Raw genomic sequence first — 12557 nt, 5'->3', positions numbered from 1 at the left:
CAACATTTTGTCAGAATATTAACACATTTTTGCTAACTATATCAAAGGCTGCATCTGAAGGACTCGGATCGGTCATACAGAGCACTGTCCAGCAGTCACAGCTGCCACTGAACATTGAGCTGTACTATGCTCTATTTTTTTTTATTCAGTTTTATTTTTATGCTTAACTGCCTAAAAAAATACAGGTTGCAAACCTGTCTACATATGATCACCATGGTCAAGACAATAAACTATATCACACCTTTGTAAGATATCAGTCAGCATTTTAACTGCTATGTGTGTGTGTATTTTGTAGTTTTTCATATGTATCATTACATTATTCAAATAAGCTCCAGGCCAATGCCTGCATTTAAAGTTGTAATCCGACAAAGGACGCAGCAAACCAGTGTAACTTACCTGGCCTTGGTCTTGGCTAAGCCTGAGGTACATTACCATCCTCTCATCAGCTCTCCTCTTGCACCGATGCTATGCGACAGAGCGCTAATTAGGAACCTCTGGTGGCGCAATTAGGAAATCCTGCAAAGGCGGAGCATCCTTCATGCACTTCGGAGGGTTCTTCGTGCATTTTGGAGGCATGGCCTTCGAAGTCCGTGCCCTTCGAAATGTGTGCACTTAACTTTGGGACACAGCTGTAATCTAACACGATCATCAGACATAAAACAGCATCAAAACTGTGTAACGTTATGGAATAAAATATCGACCCATGAAGAACTTTGAGGTGTTGATCGACTTCTACATTTTGATTATCATTCTGAATCCAATTCATAGTCTTTTTTTCAGCTTTTTGTTCAAAATGTTGTTTATTTATGTCTTTATTTTTTTTATTTATGAAACTTACCCACATTCAAGTGTTTACAAAAAAGAATGCATGAAGCTAAAATAAAATGTTTTTGTTTACAAGCCTGTTCTTTCTTTTGATGTTTTGCATGTTCAGATATCCATATTACAAAACATATACAAATTAATACCTAAATAGGGACATAGTAGTATACTTAAAGTATGATGTAAAGTTCACTTAAAGTTTAGTATAAAACTACTAAACTACTAGTTTACTGAGACTATACTTCAAAGTGTACTAAAAATGCTACAAGTATTTAATTAGTAAACTATCAGTATACCTATAAGTTCACCTTTAATATAGTTGCAGTACAAACTAAAAACATAGATGTAAACTAGTTTGTGTACTCAAAGTTTACTACTGTTATACTTAAAAGTATACTTAAAAGTATACTTTTATATACTAGAAAGGGGGCAAATTTAGTCCCAAGGAGTATTGAAATAGTACACTGATATTTGTATACTTACTACATAAAGTATATTTAAAATATACTTGAACTTTACTTCAGCATATTTAATAAAGTAAACTTGAAGTATACTTCTTTTTGGTAAGGGTGCATACAGGCACGTGGGGGCCAAACACATTACTGACTTACATTATGAGTTACTTTGATTAAAGGTCACATATTTTACACATTTATAGAGTTTTATTTTAAGTCTTGATGTCCTTAAGACTATATAGTTGCGGTATAAGTACCAAAAAACCATCTCAATATATTTTTACAGCTCCTCTCTCAGTAGCTCTGCAAAGAACAGGTCGATTTGGCATGTCTAATTAATATTCATGAGCCTCTCTTCTGATTGGCCTGTTGTTTTCTGAGTGACACATGGCCAGGCCAACCACAGGTAAGTAGGGTCATGTATGCTGTAGCCTGCTGTGGATTGGTGATATTCACAAGTAAGGTCAATAGAAACACCGGTAATGATGGTCACTGCTGAGGGAAATGTTGTCCGGACTTAAATGTTTGAACCTAACTCAGACCCCGAATCGGCGACGATAGGAGACAACCAACCACCTCCTCAAACGCGCTTACAACAGGATGTTTCAGAATGGTAATTCATGTTTTTTTTTTTCAAACACTAAATGCAGTAAATACAAACCTGACCAGCCGAGCATTTGCGATCATGTGAACTTGAAGACACTTATACAAATGCGGATGAGTGATATGAATGGAAATGATTCCAGATTGGCGATGTAGTATTTGGTTTCTGTATTCTGTACTGTATTTTCCTGCGCTCAAACCTGCCAATCTAAAGGATCAAACACCGTGTATGGCGTTTGAGGTAATTTGTGAATTAGCATAGACTTATAGTCTAAAAACTGTTACTATTATTACACTTGTATACAAAACTTTGTATTATGCTTGTTATAGAGTGTGTGACGTCACGTGCACTACCGCAGGTGGCAAGATAAAGGTTGACGTGGTTGTCACAGCTACTGTCACAGCCCTACTGTGCATAAACAAATACATACAATTTTGGGATTGAATAATTATTGCAGTAATTAATATGTTCCTGGCATGTTGTATGTTTCACAACAATTCTTTTAATCCTAACTGATTAGCTTTAGCTAATTAACTAACTGATAAGCTTTTTTATTTTTCAAACGTTGGAAGACGTACTCATGTCCATATTCCAGGATGACAATACCAAGATTCATCAGGCTCTTCATGCTCCCTGAATCATTCTTTCACAATTTGAGCTTGATGAATCCTGGCATTGTCATCCAGGAAAATGGGCATGGGTACTTATTTCAACATGGCATCACAAGGGACTCCATCTTTGCGAGCCACGCCAGAGTCCTCTAACAATATAGGCGCCACACCTGAGTCCTCCCACATCATGGCCACCATGCCAGAGTCCTCCCATATCATAGCTGCCATACTAGAGTTCCTCCATGTCATAGCTGCTACACCAGAGTCATCATGTCTGTGACAGACCATGTGCCTTCGACTGTTATAGGCTACAAGCCAGATGCCACATCCTTAGTCCCAAGTCTGGTAGTCCCAGTCATTGTTACTGCCATCTTGTTTGTTTGCACTGCACACACTTTCCTGAGGCCACAAAGGCCATTCAGACCTGTTATCTCATGACAAATAAGGCCACCCATGCCTCTTCTGATACAGCCATGGAGACCATCTATGCCTGCTGTGTCACAATCAAAGAGGCTACCCATGCCTCTTCAGCTATGGCCACTGAAGCCACCTACATTTTCTCTGACACAGCCATGGAAGCTGTCCATGCATTCTCTGTCACGGCCAGGAAGGTTGCCCATGTTTCTGCTCTGTCATGGTCTCCTAATCTCCAATGGTCACCTGACCCTCCATGATCTTAGATCATGATGCAGGCCCATCTCTGCTCCACTGTCCAGACCTGCCTCTGTTCCATGGTCTTGTCCAATGCTTCATGATACAGGCCCACTTCCACTTCATGGGCCTGACCCTCCATCCCTCTCCCTGTACCTCCTTTGCTCCACCATCCTCCTGGACTTTTTTTTTGTAGCTGGTGTCCTGTTAGGGTGTCAGGAGCTGCCCTTTGAGGAAGGATATGTCACATCTGTCTGGAGTTTTGTTCATGTACTAAGTTCAGGTCAATTTTGTAATTCTTGTCACATGATCTGTTTTGTTTATGTCTTGGATTAAGTAGTTCATAGTTTGTTTTTGGATTATTATTTTGAATAAAACGGTACTTGGATTCTCTCTTACTTCTCCTTGTTTGCTTCAGGACAGCAATGTTGCAGTCTTAAAATGTCTAGATATTTTAAATAGAGATCATTTTGATGTTCTATAATTACTGAAGCCATGATAAACATAATTTAGAAGTGGGTTGGCTCCACTTTTTACCCAGGGTTGAGGCCCGGCTCCGGAGCATGGTTAGTGCTGTTTTTGCAGTGTTAACCCCACACTGCAGTGCCAAAATTGTACAGTGTGAAATGACATGTTAGAATGTTACAGCTAGATGCTTAGCAACAGACATCCAATCACGTGCCTCATATTCAGATGCTTTGGACAGTTACAGAAAACCACATTTTGTAGAAACAGTCATTTCAATGTTTGAGTCGGAAAATGTCAAATATGACCATATAATATTTTGTATACTATGTTATATTGCAAAAAGCCCTTAAGAGTTTTGGCATGTCACTGATTAATCCAGAGCCAGCAAAGATCAAAGCTTTCCACAGCAAGTAAGAACTTCATCATTATGGCAGGGAGAAGAGAGTCAAGACTTCATTGAGTTCCTGGAGCATGTCAGCCAAGTTGTTAGTGGGGAATAAAGAACATTAGCCTTCACATACATCATAGCATAAAGTTTTCAAACACATGCCTTAAACAGAGATGAACAACTATAAGAATTTAAATATGTCACAAGATAATCATTAACAGTGAAATTCTCATGCATCATAGGCTTAAAATTTCCTCACTGTTTGGTATCATTCTGTTTGGCTTTTCTTTAATGTATATTAAAGATTAAGTCATATCTTGTTCTTTAAATACTATTTAGTTCATTTGCCCATATAATCTTTAGGAAATTACGTTTAACTTATTTGGCTTGCTATCCACTGATGAGGGGCTCGATGAAGCAGCTTCAACTCGAGCGCTGATATACCCCATTACCAAAATATTTTGTTCTGATTTCATTGTAACTTCTATTTAATATGCTCTAGGAACATGTTTGAGTTGTCCATTAACAGAGACACATACCTCTCTTCAGAATGTTTCACACAGACTCATGTTACAGGTTGTTTTCTTTACAGTAACTGTAATTGAATAATTGTTCCACTCAATATAATGCATTACACCAAAGGCACATTTTTATATATAATTAATATGATTTATGAACACTGAAAATTAATAAAACAATAATAAAACAAAATGAACACAATAACTCATACCTGCAAGCATGAAATGGGACAGTGTTACAACAATCATCTGTTCTGGTTTCACAATCTGCAAATACATCATTTAGTTAGTACATTGCCCCATTTTTCTAATATGCAGGCGACTTACAATACCAAAGTAACAACTCAGTTTCCATTTCTTCTCTTTAACACATATAACATGCTTTGAGTCATGAACTACATTACCCAAAATGCACCGCCGATTACTGGCGGGCATCTCACATTGTGCAGCAAGGAATTAACCACTCGCGTCAACAAAATGTAACATGTAAAATGAAACTCAATTAACATTAACAAGCACCATCATACTCATGAGAATGAACACAGGACATAAACTGATATTTCAGATGTTGTACCGTTCATGGAAGTACGACACAATCGCAGGTTTAAAGCGATACAGTTTATGCAAGTATTAAACATGTACAACCTCTAATTTTACACATAACAGGGTCAACAACGGTATTACCAAAATATTTTGTTCTGATTTCATTGTAACTTCTATTTAATATGCTCTAGGAACATGTTTGAGTTGTCCATTAACAGAGACACATACCTCTCTTCAGAATGTTTCACACAGACTGAAGAGTGCAGCACCAGGGGAATATACCATTGATCGAAGAGAGGGGTATACCACATCAGCAACACAAAAGAACATAACATATGCAGTACAAGAAAGTAGTGTGATTATAATGTTCGATAAACACCAAGATTAAACGCGGTGTGATAAAATCGCAATTTCCATTCTGCAATAATTGTATATATACTCCCAACCCCCCCCCATAATGAAACCATGGATCATCCCTTACCCAGTCTTTCTGCACTTGGTTTTTCTTAACCAAAGTAACAAACAAAGTTTGATGAATTATAACACTTTCACACCATTACATTCACCCTGCCCAATTTCATCAAACTTTACGGAACAGGGAAGAAGTTATGAAAGGGGACACCTTTTTCCTTACATGACCTTAAAACCATGACGTGAAGTCGTCTTTGAAGACTGCAGATTAAACTGCCAGGTAGATAAATGCCCATATACATATATCCACAGATCAGTTAAATGTTATTCCCCTTTTTCTTTTCTTTTTTTACACTTTTCTTACAAACTGTATTTAACAACCTCTTTTAACTGCATTATGTCCCTTCTTGTAAGATCATACATCACATTATATTTCAACAAAGGTGGACAGCATCTGCATCAAAGCAGTAAGAGTCTCTTTTTTTCCAGGTTCAGCCATCAACAAACTCATGGATTCAATCAATCTCCGTACTGGCTTCACCATTCTCCCAGACCTTGTATGCAGGGTACCACCCTGGCCGATTGGAAGGAAATTCACAGGCAGTATGAAGTTCCTATTAACTACTTTGTTCTTCTTTGTGACAGGATCCTCAACTCTGTAAACATGCACATTAGGATCTTTCCATTTGATTACATAAACAGTTGAATCCCACAGGTCCGCCAATTACCCTCTTGCTCGTTCCCTACGATTGGCCAACAGAACCTTGTCTCCAATCTCCAAGGCAACACCTTTGACTCGTTTGTTGTACTGTTCAGCTTGCTTCGTCTGAGCCTGTGTTGTGCTGCTTTGAGCAATCCTGATAGCTTCCTTTAGGTCTTTCTGGAATGATTTGACGTAGTCATCATAATCCACCACTTCATTGTCTCTCAGCACACTCCCAAGCATAATCTCCACTGGCAGTCTTGGGACTCTGCCAAACATGAGGTAGAATGGGGCAAAGCCAGTAGTCTCATGTATTGTGCAGTTATATGCAAAAGTTAATGTTTGTATCATCTGGGGCCAGTGCGCTTTTGCTTTAGCGGGGAGCGAGCGAATCATGTTGCCAAGAGTTCTGTTGAACCTTTCTGTTTGGCCATTTCCCATAGGGTGGTAGGGGGTGGTGTGAGATTTCCTTACTCCTGATACTTCCAGCAGCTCAGATATAAGTCTACTCTCAAAATTCGCTCCTTGGTCAGAGTGGATCCTGCGAGGAAATCCATACACACAGAAGAATTGGTTCCAGAGTTTTTGGGCCACAACTTTTGCTGTCTGATTAGGACAAGGGAATGCATGTGCCAATTTGGTAAAATGGTCTGTGAGAACAAGTACATCCACGTTGTCTCCGTTTCTCCCCTCAGCAGACCAAAAATCAATACACACTAGTTCCAATGGTTCACTAGTTTTGACTGATTCCAAAGGTGCCCTGGCATCTGGCTCGGGCGTCTTGCTGAGGACGCATCGTTTGCAGTGTGTCACATACTTTCTCACCTCGTTGTCCATGCCACTCCAGAAAAATCGTTGACGGACTAGATGGAGGGTTCTACTCTGGCCCTGATGGCCTACATCATCATGAGTGCCCCTTAAGACTGTTGACTTCAGAGAGCTAGGCACTACAAGCTGATACCTTCTCTTTCCAACTTTATCTTTAGATCTCCTATAAAGGACTCCATCTCTTATCTCCAACTTTTCCCAATTATTCAACATACGGAGCACCTGAGCCGTCTCGTGAACCTTCTCTCTCCGTGAGGGCCGTCTTTTTCTCTCAAGGAAGTAGATCACCCGTACCACCACATCATCTTCTCTTTGCTTCTTTCTTATTTCCGCAACAGTAAACGCTGGAAGGGTGGGCAGACCACATGACACATGGCTTGAGTACTGGGACAACTGGGCTACGCGCACTGGTAAGGTGGAATCCCAGTCTAGGCTGGACTCTATAATGGCTTTCACCTCCTCCATTCCCACTTCTTGTCTGACTCTACATTCATTCTCGCCATTATGTTGCTCTTGAGAATTGACAGATAGCTTGAATGCATTCTGGACAGATTCGAGGCTCATGTGATTTGCTTTATTGCCTGGTTTGGTTATTCTAATCCTTTTTGCAAACGGCTCACGACTCAGGAGGTCTGCTGGGATGTTCTGTGATCCTGGAATGTACTTAAGATCAAAGTCAAAAGGCGCTAACTTTGAGACCCACCGTTGCTCGCAAGCGTCTAGCTTGGGTTTGGTCATGATGTATGTTAATGGGTTATTATCAGTTAGTACTGTGAAGCGAGCCCCCTTTAACCAATGAGCAAACTTATCACACACCGCCCATTTAAGTGCAAAGAATTCTAACCGATGTGCTGGGTACCTGGCTTGAGAGCGGGACAAGGATTTGCTTGCAAATGCAACTGGTCTTGGTTTGAGCTCACCATCAACTATCTGACTTAGAACTGCACCCAAGCCATCCACTGAGGCATCAGTAAATAACAGAAATGGCTTATCAAAGTCAGGGTGAGCCAACACTATGGTGGTGCTAATAACCTTCTTAAGCTCCTCCAATGACATTTCACAATCTGATGTCCAGTCTTCTGGCCTGAGGCATCTGTATGGCTTGGCACTGACCTTTGCACCTCTGCGCTTAACCCTCTGCCCCGCCGTTAGCTGGAATAATGGTTTTGCCAGACGTGAAAAATTCTCAATAAAGTGTGAATAATAATTGGCCATGCCTAGAAAAGATTTGACCTTGGTGTAGGAAGGTGTTTTCCCATCTTCTTCCATTAGATCTTTTTTTGTGATCTCATTAATTGCAGAAACTTTTGCAGGATCCGCAGCAATGCCTTCTGCTGTGACTATATGGCCTAAGAATTTGACAGATTTCCTTAGGAAGTAGCACTTCTTTGGGGCTAGCTTCAGATTATGTTCTTTCAAGCGTTAAAATACCAGCTCAAGACGAGCCAGGGCTTCTTGTTCACTCTTGCCAAAAACCAAGAGGTCATCCAAATAACACAGGAGTGACATGTAATTTTGATCCCCAAATATTGAGGTCATCATTCTAGCAAATGTAGCTGGACTATTACACAACCCTTGGGCCATTCGATTGTACTCATAAAGCCCTACAGGTGTAGTACACGCTGTGTATTTGCGATCGTCTTCGTGCATGGGTATATTATAGAACCCAGATGTAAGATCCATGGTACTGAAATAGCAATTACCACCTAAGGCAGCAAGGGCATCAGCCTGATGAGGAAGTGGATAAGCATCTTTTTCAGTTCTCTGGTTCAACCATCTGAAATCCGTACAAATTCTCAGTTCACCAGAAGGGTTCCAGACTAATACAAGTGGAGAAGCCCACTCGCTGCTGGACTTACTAATGATCCCTTTCTCCGCCATCTCATCAAGTGTCTGCTTAAGTTTCTGAAATTGTGATGGTGGAACTCTCCTGTATGGTAACCTGAAGGGTTTCTCGTCCTTCAGTCTAATCTGATGTACTACGTCCCTCACTTCACCACAGTCAAGTCTATCCCGGGAGAAAATTGATTCGTATTTAACAACAAGGCTGGCCATTTTTTCCTTCCATTCTTCAGACACGTCACATGACTGGATATCTATTTGATGTAGGCCTAAATCATGAAGCTTTCCTGAGTATCCAGACCCAACCATTGGCTCCTCTGCTGCATTGACGACACATGTGCATTGAATCACTTCTGAATCATCTTCATTACCACGTTATTTCTAGGTCTTCTAATGCTAGGCAAGGGTAAACCTGTGCCACTTTGGTATTTCGTCTAAGTGTGAGAGGGCGATCTAGTAAATTGACTACCTTCATTGGAATCCATTTGTCTCCCCACAAGGGACACACTGTACGAGCAATTAGTACATTTCTCGGTGCAGACTTAGACGTTGTGGGCTCTACAACAACAGTGCTGCCAATGGATAAGGGTACTTGCTCTTTCAATTTCCCCCATACCAGGTGCTCATGTCGCGGGGCCAAAGTAATACATTGATTTAGAATTACTGTACCCACTCTTTTGGGTATTTCCTTGCCTTGCCACCGATCTACATTGGCTAACAGGTTCATCAAGAGTCCTTCTGAATCATCTGTGGCAGGTTGAGAAAGGTTGTCCCAATACCACTGTGTTTTTTTCAGATGTTGCATCACATGCTTTATGGCATTTGACCCTACAATCATGTCGTCCACTTGGCCAGGTACTACAAGCACAGGCACTGCCATTTTGCATTTGAAGAGGTCAATATTTAATTCATATTCACATTTGGGTGGTGTCTGCTTTCCCCCACACCCGACAAGTATTATCTTAGAGGGTTTACTTGATTCTCTTTGTAGGACCCCTTCATCGATTAGCTTGCGTTCGGCTACTTCACTTAAGGTGCAGGCCAAAGACCCACTATCTATTAAAGCTTTAAGCTCAACAGAACCCTGTACTAGTATTGGTGCATAAAAGAGACTGTCGTTGCTGACGACTTTCTGATACACAACGTTACAACTGCTAGTGGGCCTCTCTGCTTGGGATTGATGATCAAAGATTGTGGCTTTTGGGGGAGTTATTGCTTCGCCCACACTGACCCCCTCCTGGTATGGGCATTCTAGTTTAAATTGTGACTTGGCCCAGAAGGAGTGGGTTTTCTTACTGTACCTGGTTTCCTCTCCGGACACTCAAACACCCTGTGGCCATTTTTGTGACAACTGAAACACAGGCCATCTCTAAAGCAGTGTGATTGCATAGTGTGACCCTGCTCGTTACACACCTTACATGGGAAATCATTAGGGAGGGCAGATGTTGATGGTCGACTCTTCCCTCTCCCTCGGCTCTTCTCTTGAGTGGAAAGCAGTTTCTCTAGAAGGCACACCACTCTATCCATTGTAGCATGATCACTGTTAGAGGCTTGGGGAACTGGAAAAACAGACTGTTGATGCATACACCACGCACCAGAAATGTCTCCCTCTTCAACCTTGGCTACATGCTGAGCTCTGCTAGATTTTGTTGAAAGTTTGTCCCTGTGATAACTATCACCCATTTCTTGAACTTCTCCAACAGTCCATTTCTCAACTGGTTTACTCCGACCCAGTCTTTCTGCACTTGGTTTTTCTTAACCAAAGTAACAAACAAAGTTTGATGAATTATAACACTTTCACACCATTACACCTACAGAGATTTAATGTAGGATATGAATACAAAGGACAAGGGTACCTATGATAAATGTGGAGATTGGGGAGGTGGAGGGATGCTGGAACAGGAACTGGAGAGAGGTAAACAGCTGCTTTTATACTCTGGCTGTTGATTGAAAGATTAGCTGGGCGTGCTCCTCCCTAACGTTGGCACTTCATTTAGTTTTCAAAACAAAAAGAAAGAAAAAGAAAAGATATCCATATATATCTGTTGCTTAATTGCAATTATTTTTTATAATTATGCACACTCTGCATCTGTTTCATAATATTCAACGGTCCTAATTAGGGATTCAAGCAGCAAAGCCACTTGAGCCCTGTTGCTTTTGGTGCAGGTTCTACTTCTGCTTATTTATTTTAAACAGCTACATATAAGTATCCTTGTATAGTGAGAAGTCAACAAATTGTGAATGCAGTTTAGTTATGCCACTAAATTCAATATTTAGTTATGAAAGTTGTGGCTGCTTTTAAAAGCTCAGTGCCATTGGTCAGTTTGAGCTACAAACATGAAATCCCTGACATAACCCACTTCCTGTGAAAAATAAATTGTCTTTAAAATCCTTATTCTGAACCTTGTATTTTTTACTATATTATAGGGTTGAAAATGATCAAAGACTTCTACTTTCCGGTCCCAAACCTATCTTCAGTAGCAAAAGGGCCATTTGGAATTTGTGAAGGCACAGAGTGCTGATTGTGATCAAGGCCTGTAGGCAAACATGTGTATGCATCGGGGGTCTGCTAATTGTCACACCTTCTGCACAGTGGGTGAAGCGGTAATCTGCTGATTGGCCAGTTTGAATGTCTCACATTTGGTTTTTAGTCACATGGTCAAGGAAGGGATAAAAGAAGATGGTAACTGTTGCGCTGGCTCCTCTTTTCTTTGCTCTCTTTTTCTTGGCTGGTGATCTCTCTCTCTCTCTCTCTCTCTCTCACAATGTAGTCACACTATAGCAATACTCTCCCATATATTTGGCTATTCTAACTGCGCTTATTTCTGTCATTGGTATAAGTGGCAGTGGATGGTAATAGGCAAGAAATGTACAGTATTATACCATTGTAAGGATAAAAGAAACTCAGATATTTTGATCTTCTGAGACAGACAATACACACACAGTGCATTAACATACAGACATCTGTTTCCGCATCTCACTGAGAGAAAATGTGGGAAAACGTCTCTCACATATGCATTGCTTCCTCCTCATCCCCTTCCTTCCCCGACCGGCAACGCGATCTCCTAAACAGGCGAGTGACGTTTTTTCAGCGCAATATGGATTTGTACCGAACAAAGGGTTTGATCATCTCCTTCTCTTTCTCCAGCTGCTGTGGTAAGTCAATTCTTATTTTCCTTTTAGAAATACTGAGGGAAAGATAGACGCATCCCATATATACACATTTGTAGAATGAGTCGGAATACTCATATTGTTAGACCGGAGACCGGATCCGGTGGGTTTGAGAATTAGACGAAACCACGTACTTGTCAGGGACATGATAGCGGCAGCGTAGACGAGGAATGACATCCCTTGTTCTGAAATGGAAATATCTCTTTGTTTGCCTAAGCAACAAGAGATGAAACTTAAAAATTGGAATACCATCATCCAAATTATATTCTGGTACTCAACAGAGAGTCATAAACTAGAACCTAAAGTTTTAATCTGCAAACTGCCTTCTCTGTTGTTATTTGCTTCATTGCAACAAATGAGCAACATTTTAATGAGAACGAACAAACAGAATACAAATTCCAAATTAATAAAAAAATTGGAAAACTTGTGATTGAATGAAAGGAAGGCAATTTAAGTTGATACATTTATATGTGAAAAGTAAGTTGGGCAAAACAGAATGGTGTAATCACAATACAGATAAAAGAACTTAAAGAAAACTTTAT

The 12557-nt window shown here is 40.5% G+C and overlaps 1 protein-coding gene and 1 long non-coding RNA gene across 2 annotated transcripts in view; both read right to left on the bottom strand.

Moving 5' to 3' along the window:
- LOC107704679 (fibroblast growth factor 12-like) overlaps positions 1-12557 on the bottom strand; it is a 97934-nt gene that overhangs the window by 79831 nt on the left and 5546 nt on the right. The gene's annotated exons all lie outside the window — the stretch shown is intronic.
- On the bottom strand, positions 4552-5382 carry LOC107704683 (uncharacterized). The gene is made up of 3 exons (XR_001635993.1): positions 5289-5382; positions 4730-4784; positions 4552-4594 (listed from the first exon to the last, which is right to left on the bottom strand). It is a non-coding gene; the product is annotated as an uncharacterized LOC107704683 (long non-coding RNA).

The sequence above is a fragment of the Sinocyclocheilus anshuiensis genome, unplaced genomic scaffold, assembly GCF_001515605.1.
Source record: "Sinocyclocheilus anshuiensis isolate Anshui unplaced genomic scaffold, SAMN03320099.WGS_v1.1 scaffold3255, whole genome shotgun sequence".
NCBI classification, from domain to species: Eukaryota; Metazoa; Chordata; class Actinopteri; order Cypriniformes; family Cyprinidae; genus Sinocyclocheilus; species Sinocyclocheilus anshuiensis.
This window is presented reverse-complemented; position numbering and strand designations above follow the sequence as displayed.